Source organism: Phasianus colchicus, chromosome 8 (assembly GCF_987193195.1).
Source record: "Phasianus colchicus chromosome 8, bPhaCol1.hap1.1, whole genome shotgun sequence".
In the NCBI taxonomy this organism is placed as follows: domain Eukaryota; kingdom Metazoa; phylum Chordata; class Aves; order Galliformes; family Phasianidae; genus Phasianus; species Phasianus colchicus.
Window position 1 is genome coordinate 12,867,942 of NC_143443.1, and position 19,495 is coordinate 12,887,436.

The 19,495-nt window shown below is 41.9% G+C and overlaps 1 protein-coding gene across 10 annotated transcripts in view; it reads right to left on the reverse strand.

Moving 5' to 3' along the window:
* Nucleotides 1-19,495, reverse strand: part of ZMIZ1 (zinc finger MIZ-type containing 1) — a 326,518-nt gene that overhangs the window by 221,202 nt on the left and 85,821 nt on the right. The gene's annotated exons all lie outside the window — the stretch shown is intronic.

Consider the following 19,495-nt stretch of genomic DNA (forward strand, 5'->3'; position numbering starts at 1 on the left):
AAGAGACAAGCAGCACGGGCAGCATGGGCTGCTGAGGCCAGGAGTAAGAGGGAGAGGCAGCACAGCAGGGCTGCCAGCTCTGCCGATTTGATCATGCCTCCTGCAGTAACAGGACTTTTTCAAACAGATAGCTATCAAAAGTCCTATCTTCACATGAAAACCAGAGCTTTCAGGGATCTTCTGTTTTTATTTTGTTGTTCGCTTTTTGTTTTAAAAGGTGCTACTTCCAGGCTTCCAAAGTGAAATTACTAAAGCTGTAGAGCTGACAATGTATGCCCCAAAGACTCGAAGAGGGGATGCCACAAACATCTTTCCAGAACCTGTCTCCTCCTCAGCCCTGTCTCTGGAGAAAGCCAGAGGGCCCCAGGGATCCACTGTCTAACTCAGCACTCAGCCTCTGCAGGGCTCAGCTACCAGCAAGGAACCACAATTCTAAGGGTGATCAGGAGTAAAACCTTCAGTTTCCATACACGAAAAGCTACTTGACCTCTGCGTACCCAAATAAAAATGAAGAGATAGCAAACAAAACACGTGCAGAAATTCTTGGAAAACAAAAATACTGTCAAGACAGGTAATTAAGTGTGCAGTGCAATCTTACTATGGAAATACATGAGGCAGGTGTACTTCGTTATTTTGTTTTTTGTTTTTTTTCCTATTTTCATAAGTTATTTCCATGTTCTAGTATTATTCTCATTCAATTGCAGCACATTCAACTCAGAATTCCTGCAAAACAGCAGTGAACTCTACAGCGCAATTCCAGCTCTCATGCACCCTGAGGCTGCAAGCGGGTCAGAAGTGAACAGCACAGCGTGCTGCATTTTCTACAATAGTAAGAGTACTTCTGCTGCATGGGAAATATGCAACCTTCTAGACAGTGTTTAAATATGACATGCTGTCCTCATCCGTTAGCACAGCCCTCGATCAGCTCAGGAGTTCTTATAAACTTGGGCGTTTTTTTTTTGTTTTTTTTTTTTAAATTCTGAAGCAACTCAAATTCAACACTGTAACATGACTGATGGTCTTCTGCCCTCCAGTCTGTTAATTCTGTATCAAAGAAAAGCATAAAGTGCTGCTAAAGCATGCAAGACTAAGTAGGTGTTTGCTTGGAGAAAAAGAGGGCAAGAAAGAGGCTAGGCTCAAAGCATTGCAGAAATGTAAGCACAGAGCACTTTGCCCTGCCAAAGGTTGGTGTGTTCTTCTACAGGGCAGGGATGGAGTGAGGAAGGACATCAGAGACAGGATGAAATAACCCTGTGGGGAGGGAATGTTGGGATGTCAGTCATAAGCTGTAGTCCCTGTAACAATTGCCAACTTTGTCTATACCTCTAGGCTTGATCTCCTTAGGAAATCAAATATGGACATCCTGCAAGGCAGGCCACAGGCTTGCTGTGGTTAGCGCTGCCCAGGCTGTGACACAGCCAAGTTCGTGCTGTTGCACACATCACCCTGCTCCTGCAGGCAAGCTTTTCCAGCTCACCCTACTAGGTAGAGTGCTACTGGAGTAGAGTAGAATAGCAACGAAAGCTTCAGCTTTTGCTTGCTTTTCTTCCTATTTCTCACAAGAGTAAAAGCAAAAGGTTCATTCACTCAGTTGCCACTTCTGATTGTCTTTTCCTGTTTCTTTCTTGCTTACTAGTTTGTTGCTTAAATATATCTTTTATTTCAGTTAAATGATTCATTTTAAACAGAAATCAATGTCAAAGTTGCACTAGGCATTATTTGAAAAATAAAAGACTACTCGAGCGCTTCTCTTCTCAGATGTAGGCAGCCACAAGCTTTTATTTCCTCACTTTGAGGCACAGGGAGTTTCAGAGCTGTGTCACTCTCCACACATAAGACCTAATGGCAGCACTAAACAACATCATGACCTTCAGTTTACAACAGCAAAAGAAAAAAAACCCTTTGCCTTTCCCAGCTTGCTCCACCACCATCCCGTTGTTGCAAGAATAGCTTTCCCAAGCCGGTTCCCTTTCCCACGCTGCAGGTGAGCTCAGAACAGCCCCGGTACACCTGAGGCCAACAGCTCAGCACCACGGCAGGTCCCCATGTCCCCTGCTGCCAAAGAGCAGAGAGGAAGACATGCTGTGCCTGCTGCTGCCTGCCCAGCTGGGCTGCTCCTGTGGCAAGGTACAGGAAATCCAGCCCAGGTGCCCAGCACAATCCTGGCTTAACAGGCACCCATCCCAATAGCAGTGCCAACCCAGTATGCAGCAGGCAGTGGCACACTGGGCTGCCTGTGCTGCTAAGGGAGAGCTGAGCTGCCGGCTCATAGGCGGAAGACAATGAGCACTATTAACCTTGGCTTACGCTGAGCCATTGTTCTAGAGGTTGGACATCTCTTGTAAAATCCCATTATTAGAGGACATTGCCACCAATTTCCATAGTTTATTTTGTTCTACTTTAGAAAAAAATGCCCTTCCCTTTCCCTTATACCCTATTGTACTTACACAGCCTCAAACAATAACCCACTCGAGCATGGCCATGGAAGTGGTTTGAAGGAACAAAGGCTGCTCCTGGCATCACCACTGCTGCAGACTCCCTATGTACAGCTGCCTGCATATTCTCTGCAGCTTCACGCAGCCCCAGGTGCTGCCGGTTCCCTGTACTTGCACTGCATGCTGGATACAAAACTAAACTGCAGGCAGGAGGAGCCTAGGAAATCATCCCTGAAGCATGGACTGCTGGTGCAGGTGAGTCACAAGCGAGTTCTGCAGCTTGCCCTGCTGAAGGAGGGCTGCAAGAAGGCTCGCCTGGGAAGGCAGCGGTGTGTGAGCTACCCAGCAGGAGGAGGCAGGGCAGCAGCACAGCTCAGGTTCTGCAAAAGAGATTATTGCCACATCCAGCAGCCAGCACCCACCCAAATGGTGTGCCATCAACTTAATGCTCAAACAAGACTAACAGAGCAGTGAGACAGGATTAGACATGCTTGTTTTTAACCATTCACTTATCTCGGGTGGAATACTATCAGTGCAAACTTGGCACCCAAATGCTGCCCCTCAGAGTGGGCAGAGTGTGCTTTTAATTTAAGTGTAGCAGTTAGGTCATTTGCAGTTATTTATTTTTTAATTTAAACTGGTAAAACACATTTAATCTGTTTTGAGAAAAGAACAAATTGATTTAGCAAGCAGTTCTTTCCCTGGAGACAGTCAACCACACTCAGCAATCTGGATATAGGTTGAGACTTCACTAAAGTCATTTTAATTGTAGGTCATAAGAAATGTCAAGATATAAACCACCATGGAATACTAAAAATTAAGCCATCATCGAGACTAACAAATGTCTTAGATTTGCAGTAGAGTATTTCTTTAAATCTTTATGGCACTGCTACTTAAGCATGAAAGCAGAGCAAACTGGTTAGGGCTGCATGTAATGCATGCACATTATTTTTGATGATGGCAAAAAAAAAAAACAAACCTATACTAAGGAAAAATACTGATGTGAAAGAAATTTAAATGCTACGCTTGGGGGAAGTATTTTTTTCATTTTGCTTATACACAAAGTTTTGTTTCATCTTGGTCAGAAATAATTCATCCCTAACACAACAGGACGGAAACAGGATTGCATGTGCATTAGTACACCTATGAAGAAAAGAAGCACAAGAAAGAGAAAAGAGGATCTGAGAAGAAAACCAAAAAAACAAACAACCCACAAATATAAAACCACAAAAGTAGAATCCTTTTAGAACTTTGTGCCCAGTTTTTATAAGGAAAAACTCTTCAAAATTTCCTTCTTAGCTAAAAAAGGACTTATAAAACATTTTTTTTTTTCATCTGGAAACCCCCTACTTCTGCCAGTTAGTTTTGAACTGAATCCTTCATTTACTAAAACCCTTTTGTAGAACATACCTGAAATGCCAAAAAAGTTTCCTTAGTTCACTTTCCCAAATAACAATGACAAAGGAGAGTTCTGACCTCGCTCACAGAAAGTAAAACCCCTGCATCTCTGTTTCACTTCTTAAAACTGATGAAGTTAAAAATCATCTTCACAACCAAAGAAGAGTGTTTGGGAACTCTTACATTAGTATTTAAAGAACAAATCCATAACACCTCCTTGTCCCACATTCTTCTGCTTGAAATAAAGCACAAAGGTTAGCTATGTGGTGTCAGTGGCAGATATTTATATATTATATATGGTATTATATTAATACTACTGCATCCTTTTGAGCTTGATCAATATATACATTTCTGTTCCCAGCATCGAACACTCATGGGAGTGAGGACAAAACGGGTATTTCTCCAATTCTAGTTAAATAAGAACAGATCTTAAGCTGCTATGAAAAGAAGTATATACTTATTGACGGAAAAAATAAAAAGGAATTTTGACATTCTACTTTACTGCTAGTCATATCATTAATAAAAATCTGTATTACGAACACTAATGTCACTGCTTTTAGCCACTGTTCCTGGGAGGTGGAAAAACACATTTCTCTCTAATGCACACAAGGTCAAATCTATCCCAGTGTCAAGTCCTTTTTGTTGGCATCCTCGACACCAGTTCACTGAGCACTGCAGTATCCTAACCACTTGCTTCTGTAACATTTAATACTGTGCACACACACATCCCCAGGTGGAGCACCACAGCACAGGGGGCATCACCAGCTGTGCCTGCAAAAAGGGCTTTGCTGGAAGGGAACAGAGGAAAGCTGCAACACTGCAACCTGAAGATGATGCTGGCAAGCCTGCATTGACAGAGCACCAAAACCCTTCATGCAGCCTGAAGTTATCGAAATGGAAGCACCAAAAGGAATAATTATGGAGACGGGGCCAAGAGCAGTAGCCACACGTTGGGATTCCTGGTGCCGGTCTCCAGCCTCCTGCCTGCTTGCTGCGGCAGCTGGGCAGTGGCAGGCTCCTTGCTCACCTCTTCTTACACAAGTGCTCCCGAACTGGTAGCCCTGGATCAGGGTTTCTTGCTCCTCAGGGAGAGTTCTGGAGCTGCGTCCAGGGCCTGCTCTGTGCCAGACCCCACCAGGCTGCCAGTGTGGAGGCCCCAGGGCAGCAGCAGTGCAGGGAGGCAGCCAGGGAGCAGAATGCCTTGCACAATTTGTGCTCTGCGCGGACATTTGAGCTGGAAAGATAGTCATTGCACAACAAGCTGAAGTTTGCCTCAGGATCTGCCAAGTTCTACTGCAGGCTGTTCTAAAACTCTTCCACTGATGGCATTTGTGTAACTCAGATGAATTTTCCTTGACACTTCAAAAAACGGAGAGAGACCCTAAACAAACACCCAGCCCTTCCTCAGTGACCTCCTGCTTACAGTCCTATAAACATCCACTTTCTTCTTTCTTGTCCTCAAAAGGCCCCTTTCTCAAGCATGCTAGAAGCCTTTAACCCATAGTAAAGCCAGTAGCACCTGCCCTGCTACGAACAGGCACGAAAGTGGCAAGGCATGTACCTCAGCAGATGGGCCCCGGCAAACCCTGCTTGCTACCCTGAGATGTGGCTCCCCAAACACCCACCTAGACCCTCTGAGTGCACAAAGGGGAGCTCTGGCCACACCTGAGCTTTACCTAGGCACCAGCGTGCAGCCCAGCAAAGCGCATTTTTAAGAAAGCAGCTGGCAAGGTCCCAGAGATGTCCTGGGGTGGGAGGGACGTGCTGGGGAAAGCAGCTGCCAGCGGAGCCAGTGACTCACAGTAATTCCTCCTCCTGAGAGAACCTGCTCCTGTGCCAGCCCACCCAACATCCCATAAAACAAACAAACACATAATTGAGGCCAGCAACAGGAGAACTCAGTAACAGGAAAGATTAAAAAAAAAAAAAAAAAGGAAAAACACCCAAGCGTTCAATATTTACCTAAGAATGAAATGTTTCATTAATTACATTCAGAATCAATTTGCAGCTTTTTTCCTTAAATTCTCAGTCAAACCCACAGATTTGAAACACTTTGAACTGTGCTGCACCAGTAATTGTGAATGAATATTTTAGATCAGTCTCAAATTGCCGTACTGCATATAGCAAATGAACTAATAAGCTGTTCACGTGTGGATTACTAATGTATGTTCTTTCCTAGACAGATGGAGAACAGTCTAAAGTAAGTTGAACTGGCTACTGGGAATCTTCAGAAAGCCTTAGAAAAACTTTTACTTCTGCTGTTTTATGAAAAATATTACTCAGCAGCCTCCACGCATTAAAAAAGAGACAATAAGATACAGAAAAGCCTGAACAAGTGTGCCAAAACATGAAAGAAGAGTTGGACAATTCATCTGCTTGCAGCAACCTGTGCAGGGTGCCACAGAATAGCGCACTGTTATCAAAGGACTACCAGGGCGAAGGACAACATTGCCACCCATATCATCTTTATTCCAATATGGTCATTTCTGGGCAGTCATTTTCAAGTACATATAGTGGCGTATCAGTGCTGATATCTGACATATGTATTCTAGTTTACAGAAGCATCTGTTGAGTCATCAGATTAAACCAGTTAATTGCACTTTGGGGATACTTTCAGAGATTACAATTTCTCTTATTTCAGGCAAATTTTAAACATCCCCATAGATTAAACTCCTTTTACATATATAAAACTCACACTCAATATCCAGTGAAATTAACATATGAAATGTGAAGAATAACTTCCCTAAAGGATTGTCTGTATTTTTCTGCCTCAACTGCACTCAGTAATGTGGAACAGAAAACAAAGACATAACCTGAATCACATGTAATGCTGAAATACGAACTAAGACACAGCCTCCACTGGATGGAAGAAGAAATTAGTACCTTCAATCAAGAGCATAAAAAAAAGTAACAGCTGAAAACTGTTAGATGATATCTGCCATGTTAATACCTCAAAAGCTTGAATTACCATTTTTTTCTAAAAGAAACACAGGATAAGCTGTAACTTTGACCATCACAAAAGCATCAGGAGACAAGCCAGGAGAAGAACCCACAAAATTAAACATGGATTGAATTAACAAGATGACATCTGATGTTGTACCAATTGCTTCTTAAATGCATTTAGGGACTGCAAGCAAGTGATCACCTTTCACATATGTAATTATCTCAACATTTGAATTACAAAGATCAAAAAAACTTGTGGAAGACTTGTGTGAATTTTCCAAATTTGTAAGTAATTGCTTCCAAGCTGAAGTTCATTGAAACCTTCTGGCCTCTACAGCAGAAAGATTAGGAAAACATATTCCTAAGAAGCATCGCCCATATGAACTGTGATTTAGAACAATTTAGCTGTGGATATTTTGATTGTTTGGAGTTTTTCCTTCTTCCCCCCACCCGCTTAACAGAACCTGCCTGTTCTGTAGCTCGCCAACCACAGAGTTCAGTTAATCTCATGTGATTTCACTCAAGAATTGAACATAAAGCTCAAGTGCTACTGAATAACCAAGAGCTCCATACAAGATGAGAGATACCAAGACCCCGACTAGGTTACACTTTGCCATAAATCCTAAACTGACAGCACATCTCGGAGAATCTAAGCAGACCATTATTCTTTAGTGCTGAGGAAATCAAACTAAAAGTGAGAGTGTAAAAATTGAGACAAGAACTGCAGTCATGCCCAAGCCTTAAAAGGTCCCTCATACTTTTGAAGTTACGGCATATTCCCTCACTGCTAAACTGAACAGAGACTGCTGTCTCAGTTGCATTAAATTATTAGCTAATTAGCCCTGAGTAAGGACAACAGTGTGTTGATGCTGGCAAGCTGTGAAAAGAACACTTCAGCAAAGAAGATCAATAGCATTTTTGTCTGGCTTACAATAAGAAAACTGCTGGCCCAGGTTATGAGTTTATGCCATTTTTCATTTGGCAGACAAGACAGCACCAGTGACAGATCAATACAGCAACTTTATGACAGGCTGCTGCTCCCGCAGATGGCAAGACCATAAACAGGCATCGTTTTTAAAGTCTCTTGCAGTACGTTAGACAGAAACCACCTGACCTTGTGTAATACTACACAGAAAGGCAAATCAGAGAAACAGAGAAAACCAGGAGAACTGCTGTCCCATAAGACAGAAAGTAACATTATCTGTTTGAAATTCATTATCTGGAGTAGCAAGCTACTGTGCTATTTGGGAGATCCCGCTAAAACCACTACCTTAGCATCAAGTAAGCACTTTTCCCTTGAAAGAGCAAATGTTAATAGGCATCACTTTTTATTTGATGCAATTTTCTTATCTTTAAGTTGGAAATATGGAAAGGGAGGAAAAAAACAGAAGGGAGAAAAAAAAATAAATTTTTCATGTGATTTTGAACATTGAGTCACTATTATCTGAAATTAGTAAGCATTTCAGAGAATAGGTTTACAAATGAGCAGTTATTTTTCCTATATTGCAATACACAGACTGCAGCACTTGCATGTATATATATATATTATCTTACAAGAGTATGAGGATTGCCTGTAATGTTCTACTGTTTTATCAACAGCAAATGAAAACAAGAGGAAGGTTTTATAATTCTAGTGCTTTTATGTTAAGATCTCTAGTTGAAGAGAACATAAAAGATAGCACCTTAATGTATTATTTAGGCCAGATCTTCAGCTGAGGACGCAGGAGGAACATCTGGCCCTGTATTTATAGTCTTTTCACTATAAACATGAAATAAACACAGAACATGGTGAATTAATCATATCGCCAGCTTTCTTCTGCCTCTCCTTCCAAAGCTGTTTTGTGCCAATTACCAAAGAAATATCTCTTCAAGCAGGAAACTAATTTTACTAAAGCACACTGGTTTGGGGGGCCTTCATCAATACTTTTGAGTTGCTTCAAGTAACTAATTAATATTAATGACAACATAAAGAATAGAAGGATAGAGAAGACTCCCCATGTGGTATTGCTGTGCAACGGGGTTCAAGTTCATGTCTGAAAAATGAGTTATTAATTTGATCTTTAATTTAACAATGCATGTTGTGAGCAAACCGTGCTCTATTTTCCTCTTACTAATGCTATGTTCAGCATTAGTACAAAACAGAGCAGAGCAGCACCCAAACCAGAAGTCTCTTGATTGGGCTCTGCTCATGCTAAGAATAACCTGGCACACACGTACACGGTGCTGGGTGTGCCAGTGATCTGCCTTACTCCTGGACTCAAACCCCAGCCCCTCTACAAGATCCTATATACATCAGGTTGTGCTAAAGCAGGAAAACTATGTATCGAATCTATTTTTAAAAAGAAATTGGATTTCTTTAAGCTCCAAGGCGAAGGATGGTTTTAACAGTTTCACATTCATAATCTCACCTCCTTTCAGCCTGCACAAGGGCTCTTTGTACCCAGCCGCACTGAGACATGCTGGCTGCCATGCCTGCCAACCCCCGGTGCTTGCTTCCAGCCTGCCGCAGAGCTACTGGCATAAACACCCAGCACAGCAGCCCACAGCTCTCATGCGCATGACACAGAATGTACTTCACCTTCCAACTCAAGCCCTTCTATGATCCTGTCATGAGTTCGTTATTATGCTGAACAAAACATTTTGAACTCAGTTTATTACATTTTATTTCATTTAGGACGCCTACTAGGTTGTGGCTATAAAGCCTGCACCTCTTTGCCTGCACCTCTTGCCTGGCAGCAGCTAAAACTGGTACTGGGAGGAGCCACCACGTAACCCCACTGCCTGAGAGTTCAGAGAGAGAAGAGAAGGGGAGGAGGGCCCCAGCCCTCGAGCAGCAGGTGGTCTCACTCCTCCTGTGTCTATGCTGGGAAGCATTAATGCTTGCTTTTTGGTAGCACGATCCCCTAGCACCTGCCTTTTTCAGTGCTACGCAGACCCATCTCACTTCTGCACTGAATATACTCCTCTCTCTCTTAAGACTTTCTTCTTGTTTTTCCTAAATCCTACTGGATTTAAGATCCATTACATTATTTCCTTATCATCAGAGTCTTCAGCACGTCAGCTTTTTCTTAGTTTTCCTTTGTCCCTGTAAAGAACTAAACCACATCCTTTTTCCTAAACCAGTCGCTACAAACTCCTCCTTCCATGGGATTCCCTGGACTTTCTGTGTTAAGATGGTTTTAGTCAAGAAGTCCATTAACTATCCCTGTTGCCACTGTGCTATTAAAATGACACTGCCTTTGTCCAAATATAGCACAGTGTGAACAGCTTCACAGACTCGTTACATTATCAGCAATAAGCTGAGATCTCACCAAGGACCTCTCCACAATTTCTTGTTGAAGAAATTGTACAAATCCACCGATATAAATGAAATGCGCTTCTGCTTTGTTACTGCTCAAAAGGTTAATTAATTTGAAGGCAAAAAAAAACCAAAGATGGGTTTCAAATCCCACCAGACTTCCCAGTCCTACAGCAAACATAAACATCTGGGTATCTGTTCTTTTTTTCGTTAGGAAAACCTTCCTGAAAAGTTCTCCAAGTCTTAACACATGCTTCAAATTAATCCAAAAGAGAAATCAGGTCTTTGTTTCGTATTTTGAATTTTGCATCCAGGCGAGAGCCACCTATTGACTGTAGACTTTGCATAAAACTGCAAACTATTAGTTGGATAGTAAAGCATTTGTGGAAGGAATGTCTTCATTCTGCACATTGTCATATCTAGACTCCACAATAGTGACCAGAAGGTAAGCTCACAGCACATACAATAACAACATCAATAATGAGACTAAAATAGTGCATTCACATTACACATTGTTCGTATTACCATTCACCAGAGCCAATCCTTTCGAGTGTAATAAAGTGAAGGTATTATAATTAGAGAGCTCATAATGCCATTTAATCAAGTGCGGAGCTAGAGCACAGTGGGTTGTACAGCAAAGACAAAACCACATGAAGCTGTACAATTCTGAATGCAGGGAAGGGCACACATTCTTCAGGGAAAATAACAAGTTACTACAAAGCCATGTTTGTTTTCAAGTACTTAATCAGGAGAGTTTGCATACTAGGTAATTTTACCTCATGAAAATAAGTTATTTCATAAATGGCAAATGAAATATGACCACAAACATGTCTTCTGATTCCTACAGACAGAAAAAAAACCAACAGATTTGAGCTCTCAATTTGTGAATTAATTCTTCATAGTTCTATTGGAAGAAATAATTATACTTCAACACTATTATAATAATTCTTCTACTACTGCTTATTACTTTCAAAGTACTTTACAACAACTAACCCATTTCCATGACACCTCTAGCAGTCCCCATGTAGCGAAGCTGAAACAGAACGATCCTCAGCTAACAACAGCAGGAAAGCAAGTGAGATCAAGAGATTTCCTTGCAAGCAAGCAATCCTAGAGTCCTTATTTGGAATCTCTAGGGCCCAAATATGATTTCACTATAATACATAAGTGCCAATAAAGATGCCTAGTGTATGTATCCAAGCTACAGGCCAGTGTAACTTAACACTGAAGCAACACCAGGAAAGTAGAAGTAGAAAAATGATGAGGCACCGAGTTTCAAAAAACTGCACTTAGGCAAGGTGAGCGCCTTCGGATAGAAGTGTAATTTAAACATTTGCTACAGATATTACAGCAGGTTCTCAAATGACAGCAGATCAAGAAATAAAAAGACCTAAATTAAAACGGGGACTGTTTTAGTACCCATTAAGCACATAACAAAGATTCTTGTTGGCTTTAGACCATGTTGGGTCAGACCCTCTTCACTCAATTCCGCAAGCTTCATGTAGCTTTTAGGTAATTTTTATGACAGTTACACTGCTAGCCATTCTCAAAATAGCAAGATGCGATTTTCCATCTACCTGGATATTCTTCACGGACAACAGTTTGACACTTAACGTCTAAAAAAATGGAATTTGCAAACAAGGAGTCGATTTTGCTGTAACTTGTAGTCTCACTCAACTTTTGTCACCTCCAGAGCAATGACCTGGAGCCTTTTATCTTGGCTCATTTTCAGAATTCTACACAGTAGTTACTTCCTTTTTTCATAATTACATGGCAAAATGCAGCAAGTCCAGAGATCACATGCTTTTATCACTTATTCCTGAATAGTTTGTCAAGTAAGAATTTGTATTGATTTTGTTGGGTCATTTTCACTTTTAAAACACTTGAGTGCTCAAGTTGTGTAGGAATGAGCATCCCCAAACTTACTCCAATATCATGGAGGAGAAATGAAATATCTTCATTGTTTCTTCTTTTAAAACATTGATTTATATAAGTACTAGGTAAACTTTCCCTCTATCTGCACTCTAAACATATTCCTAGAAACGTGGGAGAAGACTTAATCTGTGCAAGACAAATACGAGTTAAATATACCAAACAAAACGTAGGACAAATAGTGTAATCCTCACTCAGAAAAACACCATAAATCACAGCTTTGATACAGATGAAAAGCAGGTCTATTCTTTCTTAGTGGAGATAAACGTTTGCCACCTTAATCTCTAATATGACATACTTATATAACTGTGGGGTATATTCCTAGGTCAATCTGTGGGAGATTTAGACAGCAAAGTTAATCCTCGTACCAAACTTCAACAGCATGAATCAAGTCAAAGTTTTGCAGAACATTTTAGCCACAAGCAGTAGCTCCCACGAAACAGGACAGAGGCAAGATAAAAATCATGCTGTTCTAATATCCTTAGGGCTTTATCCTGCCAGCACTAACTGATAGTGCTGCTCATGAGAGATATTGGTAGAACAGAACAAGAGTAAGGACAAAAATGTATCTTGAATCCTTTGTTGAAGCAGATAATTTCAATGAATGTCTCATCTCTACTGCTTTTGACTAAATATTTGCCATCATATTTAACTGTTTAGATCCTGGCTAGTTCCCTGTTTCCATGTACAGTGTGGGTTCTAGAAATGTCCCACAGGACCACTCATGCCAAGCATGCCGCTTGCTCTACCCATTAAGGTTTCCAAGCGACTTTACTGATGTCTGTCTTTCAAAAGGGCTGCGGTACTCTTAGCTCTTAGTTTTGAAAAGCAAGCCATGTAAAGGAGTTGTAAGATTGGTATCTCAAAAAAGTCAGCAGCCAAAGCTAAACCTGTAGTTCCTAACTTACGATACTTTTATTAGAAATATTTTATTAACTTCTATTGCAAGCATTTTAAATAAGAGCCCTTTGTTTGCACCACAGCTCCTCGTCAGTGCTTCCATCACTTCACATCAACCACAGTTGTTTGACACAGATTTAAGTTGTTTAACATTTCTTTTAAGTGAAGTTACACACCTGAACACATCACATCACACTTATTTTTTTTTTTTTCCTCAGCCCCTCTAATTTTCCCTAAGGCAAAACACTGGAATAATCACTTTATTGTTATATTTACTGACAGTGATCCTCAGAAGGTGATAATGTTTTTATCCTATTTGATTACATTAGTCTTAATAAATCCTAATGGAAACACAAATCCTCTTTCTTATCACTCATTCTCATTAATTTCAGCAGTTGCTATAACTTAACCACTCAAAGGGCTTTAATGCCTGCACTGAGAACAAAGGAGAGAACTCACACTGTCTTCCATTTGTACTTCAGTCTCACTTAGCAAACAAATTTAGGGGAACTAAAAATGGAGCCCAAGCACCCAGATCTGTCCATGTGCCAGCCAGGCACAGGGCTGTGACACTGAGGGCAGGATGGAACCCAGGGGACTGCCCACTCGAGAGAGTTCTCTGTCTGAACAGAACAGACGGGCTGTATCTGTAAGCCCGTTAAGGAAAACATAAGCTGGTTGTTACTGACTCACTTCATGTCAGCGCTGCAGGGGAAGTGAGTTGCTGGGGAGGATCTGAAGAGAGCTGGGTACATTTCACAAGGAAGCAGGCCCCATGTGCAGAAGGCAAGGCCAGCAGAGGTGGAGGGGCTCGCAGAAGAAGCAGCAGTGGTCAGAGCAGCCAGTGCCAGGCTGCTGTGGGAGGCCTTCTGGTGGTGACAGTCACACACGAGTGCTCCCATTCACCGTGCCCAAGGTCACTGTGGTTAGTGAAACACAAGTGCGCAGCCCGGTGGATTGCTGTCATTTGTATTTCCCTAGCTCATGCCTCCTTTGGAAAACGTAGATCCTGACATGAGAAATCAGCAAAGCCCACAAACAAGCCAACTGTGCTGAAATCTGCTTCAGCGGCACAGGTCAGGCCAGCTCATCAGCCAGCTGCTCTGCTCTGCAAGTGCAGCAGGACACCCGCAGCTCGCTGCCCCGCCACTGTAATTGCACATCTTGTTCTTTGTAATCACGCTCGCACTTCTGTGCTGCTGTAGAGACATCACTAATCCTCACGGACTCCACTGAGAGGCAGGCAAAGAAGTATCACCACCCCCATTTTACAGATGAAGACAAACAATATCACCTGGAGGAGTTTCAGTTAATGACTGAAATAAGGAGATGCAGTGCTGCGGAGCTGGGTACCCACTGCCTTGTTTGTGCTGGTGACCAGCAGAGCTCCCCGGGCAGCAGGGAGCCCATCTATTGAAAGCTGGCCAGACATGAGGCCAGCTGGGCTTTTGGGTGATCAGAACAGTGAGCTATTCAGGAAAGGCCTGGGGTTTGGAAGGTAGAATTTCTCTCCTTTAAAACAAGACAAAAAGACACAAACAAAACAAACACGCCACCTTCCCACCTCCCCACTCCCCCCCCCCCCAAAAAAAAAACCCACAAAAAAAACCAACTAATAGCAGATCAAAACAAAGCTAGAACTGTTGCTATCATTCCCCCAGTGGAAGGAAAGAACCTCCCCACAACCTCATCAATTCCAACACTAATCACAATTATTTTTTACCGCAGTATCCAGAAAATACCACACTGCCAGAACAGAGTTACTTACCAACTGTAATATAAGAAAACTGGAGGAAAGCAACACATAAGTAACACGATTTACTTGAAGTAAATAATATAACAACGTAGTACTGCAATACATTTTTCTCTATTTGTTACTAGGTTACATACACATTTTTCAAATACCATGGTAAAGCTAAAATTGTCAGGATAGTGTCTAATAGAATAAACTCTAAGAAAGGCCAGGGCTTTGGCAGAAAGAGAAAGAGAGCAGCCAACATGGCGGGGTGAGAAGAAGAGCTGAGGAGCTGCAGAGGTGGAGGACAGATCATGCATGCAGAGAAGAGCAGCGAGTCCCACAGACTCACTCCATTGCAAGTGCTGTATTTGGTACTTTCTGAGCATGGAAATGAATTTCAATTCCAAGGGGACAAAAAGCACATCACATTACAGCCTATTTACAAAAGCTGAGTGTATGGTGTGGAACTAAGTGGCTTCTCAAGTAGCGAGTAATACTTTCTTTAGAGCAGTCAACATAGAATCACAGAAACACCAAGGTTGGAAAGGACCTACAAGATCATCAGTCCAACCACCCATCACCAATAGTTCTCACTAAACCATATTCCTCAACACAACGTCCAAACGTTCCTTGAACACCTCCAGGGTTGGTGACTCCACCACCTCCCTTGGCAGCCCATTCCAGTGCCTGAGCACTCTTTCAGAGAAGTAGTATTTCCTAACATCCAGCCTGAATCTCCCCTGGTGCAGCTTGAAGCCATTCTAGTCCTATCATCAGTTACACGAGAGAAGAAGCCAATCCCCAGCTCACTACAACCTCCCTTTAAGTAGCTATAGAGAGCAATAAAGTCTCCCCTGAGTCTCCTCTTCTCCAGGCTGAAATCCCAGCTCTTTCAGCCGCTTCTCATAAGGCCTGTGCTCCAGACCTCTCACCAGCTTTGTTGACCTTCTTTGAACGCGCTCCAGGGCCTCAATGTTTCTTGCAATGAGGGGGCCCAAAACTGGACACAGTACTCAAGGTGCATACATGAAATGTACTTGCTAGTTGGAAAATAATTTCAAGTCATTTCAAGTGAAAGTTTTAAAGTTAAAATCAAGCTTAAGTAACTATTTTTGAAACCACAGTCAATAACAATTAATTAACCAGCCACAGAAACTTTCCAAGATATAATGACAAAATTCTGTCATTTGTTCTTTTCACAACTTCTGGTATTGGATCCCTCTTATGGATTTCTCTTTGCTAGGAACTTCAGAAATGGAAAATGATTTCCTCAGTTTGGTTTCAGCAACCAGAAGTCAGATTTTGAATGGAATAGTCACCACGAGGCCAACAGCCAGGTTGGGGAATTGACTCCATCATTGCTTTCAGATCCACTGCTAATTCTCAGTCCCTTTTCACCAGACGATTGCCCACCAAAATGATAAAGTTGCTTCTCATTAGCAGGAAACATTCATTAAGCCATTTTAAATCACAGATAAACGTTTAGCCAGGTCCACAGACTAATGACACATCACTACAGCAGTTAACTATGCAATCTCCCTCCACACACAATCTTTATGCTGCTCCAAACCTTCCCATACTTTAGTGATGTTTACTTATTTGATCATGCTTTAACAAGAGTCAGCAATGTTACTTTTCATCTTCCTAAAAGGAATCCTCCCAAACTATCTTAGAGAGTGAGTGGGAAGGGAAAGCAGGTGAGGTTTTACTCAAACCTAAAATGTTGGCTTCCAGCTGCTCCAACCAGGCTCTCCTCTGGGAAACACCAGCTAGAGCAGAACATCTCTATTCCCAGCAATGGAAAAAACACTCAATATCTGCTCATTTCATGCATCTTTCCAGATTAAAAAAAAAAAAAAGGCACAATGTTTGCTTATTGGTTGTTTGGTTATTTTCTGCTTGAAGATGCTAGGAGGATTCATGTGAGTTATCAAAGGTTTCTGCACCTACATGTCAAGAAAATACGGCTTTCTTCCCCTTCGGAAATAGATACAGGATGAAATATACTTTACACAACTGAACTGAGAAGACATGGAGATGAATTATGTGGTGTTATGTATCCCAAATCAAGCAGTAAAATAAAAAATAACTGGTTTAGGTAATCAATCCAGTTTGTTTACTAAGCTCCCTGGCTAACAGCCAGAAGACAGCAATTTGAAGGGGTTTTTATAGATTCACTGAGAAAATAGAAATCAATTTTCTCAAACAGGATTCACAATTCAACAGCTCTTCTTTGGTCAAAATAAACGCAGAGGACTTCTGCCTTTTTCCAACCTTCTCTTACAGAGGTTCTCAGCCAAAACAAAGCCCAGGCTAAACCAATGCACCAGCTCACACTACCTTCCTTCATGTTTCCATGCACACAATTTGCCTGCCAGCTTTTAGGGATTATGTAAATAGTTATTAACACCACGTGGTTACAGCGAGTAGGAGAAAATCCCAGATAAAATTGCTCACCAAATGGCCTTTTACAGCTTTCTTTCAGCACACTAAATTAAGCAAGAAAGTCTTGTAATGATATTTGCTTTATAAGTAACATTATTTCAAAAGGGAGGAATGCCCCATGAAAAATTTCTTTTTAAGGAAAGAAAGTTGAATTTGAACAAAGTATGAAGAAATTATCGTTCACTGCATGGGAGTTGGACTAAATCACCTTTAAATGTTCCTTCCAACTCTAAGGATTCTATGATTCTAAATCTGACAGACAAATCAGACAACAATCTGCAAGCAATCTATTAACAAAGTACCTCAACACAAAATCCTTCAACATACTCGAACACCTGACAAGAGCAGTCCTCCACCAGCACTCTGGGTTTTTATCACAAGCACTCAGTACTGTCTAAATGCTGCTGAGCCCTCCTGGTTTATACAGCACTGCTAAGCAGGTGATGGATTTCATAAGCATGTTACAGGTACATATTTGTATGTTAGAGAAGATTATAACCCTACTAATAGGAGGTAAGAATGCAGTCCAGGAAATGTGGCAATTTTTGATCTTGTAACACAAAGATATATATTTTTAACTAAATAATTCTGACTTCTCATTGGAAGACTGCAAGCCAGAAATCATCAGGTTTTTAGTTTTTTGCTTTTTTTTTTTTTTTTCCGCAGCAAGGAGAACTTTTTTGAGCCAAAGCCTGGAAAAAAGTGGAAAGAAGAAAAGCAAACAGAGACAGCTCCCAGCTGTTGCTTCCCACTCAGAGCAACACTTGCCTGACCTACACTATAGCTTGAAAGGGTTAACCCGTGTGTGAAATGCTTCTAAATTGAAGGTTCAAAGTATTTCTCTCCTCTCAGCTACCACAGCCATCCTGCAGAAACCCACACAGCCAGGAGCTTCCCATTCAGCCAGTGATACAGGTCCTGGCGCCTGACAGCTCTGCTGACCCACATCTCCTCCCTGAGACTGCTCAGGAGTATTAAATGATGAAGAGTTTATCAGTACCGAATAGAAATGTAAAGGAGAGGGGGCCATATTAGTAGAGATGGAGAGAGGCAGAATTTACGATTTTTAAAATGCACTGCTTATTCAGAGGAAATTTATTATTCACCATTTTAGTTAAAATATCACTTATGAGACCTTAATGAAAGCGTGGCCCAGAAGGGAGTGAAGAGAACACAGAGCTAGCTGGAGGGATGGGGTCCTAAGGGCTGAAAGCAGGGACACAACTGGCCCTGTGCCTGTATGCGCAGTGCAGGTCCCTACAGCTCTGAGAGCTAAGGGGAGAGAAACAGCCCAGCAAAGGAGGGCCTGTCAGAGGTTTCTATACATCACAGGGTAGAGGAGGTGCAACGAACCATAGCTGGTTAGAGCTCAGACTATCTCTTGTTGCGTATTTGCAGAGCAAGCAGCAAGACAGAAACACAAACCCTACAGGGAGAGTTGGGGGCCTCCACAACAAAACATGAAAACAACCATTTTTATTGAACGAGCTCTTTTTGCAAACAACTTAGAGCAAGGGATTTCAGTCTGTTCCTGCCTCACTCCTTCCCATCAGCCAGGCATATGCACTGCTGCCCAGCTGCAGAGGGAGGACTGCTGTGCTGTGCCGAGGTGCTTGGTGAAAGCTTCTCATGACCTCTTTTTACTGAGGCTGCCAAGACACGTGTGCATGCATGGACCTGCAGAAAATGCACTCCAACCCTGCTCTTGTATTTGGTTTTCAGAGGCTGCACCTTAGCCTCCCCCTTGCTGCAGCCCAGACTGCTGAGCTGAGCTCCTCTCACAGCTTTTAAAGTCCTTCAAAGCTACCTTTATGCTGTAGCTCACTTGGCAAACACTATGTTTATAGCCAGGCTTTGCTTCTTTGCTTAGTTCACCAATAGTGCTACAGCATGAATAATTTCAAATGCCAAACTCAGGAAATGCACCTACCAGCGGTTTGTTCTGTCATCAAGAAATACCATTACTGAATGTGTGTGTCCTAGAGTAGATCACCATCAAATGTTTCTGGACAGCAAAACAGACCCATGGCATCAACAAGCTGGGAAGCCCACAGGCAGTATGACAACAGATGCACAACTGCACAGCACTTATCTGAGGACTTCATCGACTGCTCATGGAAATGATAAAACGATGCACCCAGAACTTCCTGCTGTGCTGCACCTTGTCCAGGATAACCCACCTGTATTCCTTTATTATTCTCTTCATTTCAGAAAATTCTTATCCCACAACAAGTTGTGCAAACAGTAACAACTTGGGCACAAGTAAAGCAGCACATATGCTCTCGCAGAACCCAGAATGGATGGAAGCAACAGAAACTTAGATTTTATTTCCTTCATTTTCAACCAAATGAAAGATTTTCTGGAAAATCCATGAGAAGAGATATTAAAGTTTGGCTGCTGTCCTTT